The following is a 1,754-nucleotide window of genomic DNA, read 5'->3' on the forward strand; positions in this document are numbered from 1 at the left end:
TATATTACAAGAAATGCTTTCGCGGAATATTATTCTATCATAATATGCATGCTTCTTTAGCAATACTTTAAAATAATTGTGGTTGCGCTTTTTTCAAAAATTTAAAATTTGGATTTTTAAAACAAAAATTAAAAATTTTTTTAATTAGTCAGAGAGGTTAAAGCTACAAAAATGGAGTAAAGAAGTTCCTACAGAAATTTTTATAAAATCATAATTGTGAAATCTACGAAGGTTTCTGTAATCGTTTAGTACAAAAACAGAAACCTTCGTAGATTTCACAATTACTATTTTATAACAATTTTTGTCGGCACTTTTTTACTCCATTTTTGCAGCTTAAATCCCTCTGATTAATTAAAAAATTTTACAATTTTTTTTTGGAAAATCTAAATTTTGAACTTTGGAAAAAAGCGCTCCCACAATTATTTTAAAGTTTCACTACAAAAGAATGTATATTATAATAGAATAATATTCGGCAAAAACATTTATTGCAATATGTTTTTTATTTAAAATTGGTTGAGGCTCACCGTGCTCTATAACATTTTTTAAATTATATTTTTCAAACTAGTTTGTCATATTTATGTATCATATTCGTCATCCCCGAAGGAACCATCGTCGTCGGAAAGGTTTTCTTCTCCTGCTGAACCCTTTTAGCTTCCAAAACCGCAATTTGTTTTAACAAGTCCTCCTCGTTTCCATCCAAAGCCCTTTGATTTTTGAGAATAACCTTCTTCTTCAAATTCCTATAGCGCTGCTTCGTTGTTCTTAGAACCTCCAGCATTTCACTCTTAAAGTGTGCTCGGTCGTCTGGCCCATTGAACTGGGAACAGCTTTGAGCTGCCTCTGAAAAATAAATTGAAGAATTATTGAAATTTTATTTGCATACTATAAATTATTTCATCAAATTTAGTAATTTATAAATTATACTTACGATACAAAATGTTCGACACCCTGGTGTCGCCAAATATTAAACTGTTTTCGCCCCCAACTCAGGTAAATTGACAAACCAATTCATCGGTCATCATCTCTTTCAGTCCAAAGTTAAGAAATTCTCTTAACTTGGAACCACCTAACTGAACCAAATGTCTGCACTGTAACAAAATTATTATTAATTCGGGAAATTTAACTTTAAATAACTGTGTAAAAGATTCCGTTTATAAATAAGGCCAAGCTTAAAATGTTACAAGTTTAAAGTTCTAGTCTTTGAATATTAATGGTTAGGAAAAAAACTGGGAAAAATCTAGAGAATTTTCGAAATAAAGTTTTGGTGTGTTGAAGAGTCAACTAAAATGTTTTTGGGATGAAAGTTCAACTATTTTTGTGAAAATTTCTCTTTTTGATTTTAAAACTCATCTGCTTTAGTGGAAGTAGTAGATTGAATTGTGGAAGCAAATAAGGTTTTTTTAAACATGGAAGGTAAGATGTAAATATAAAACTAATTAATATACAACCTTCATTATAAGTCCAAAATAAATAATAATTTATTGTTTCAACAATTGAAAAATATTTGAAAATAAATTTACTTCACTTATTGGTAATAACTGACAGTTCGACGAATTTTTGAAGAAAAAAACATTTTTTAGACAAATGGAATTTGTTTAAATAATTAAAAATATATTAACGGATGTTGATAAATATTCTACTAGACCAATGTAAATAATTTTAAGTAAAAAAAAGAGAATACAGTTCTCAAAAGCTCGTTTTTATGAAGAATTAACATTTTGGGTTTTAAGGGTAGTTTTCAGGGACCAGGCGTC

Source organism: Belonocnema kinseyi, chromosome 5 (assembly GCF_010883055.1).
Source record: "Belonocnema kinseyi isolate 2016_QV_RU_SX_M_011 chromosome 5, B_treatae_v1, whole genome shotgun sequence".
Taxonomy (NCBI): Eukaryota; Metazoa; Arthropoda; class Insecta; order Hymenoptera; family Cynipidae; genus Belonocnema; species Belonocnema kinseyi.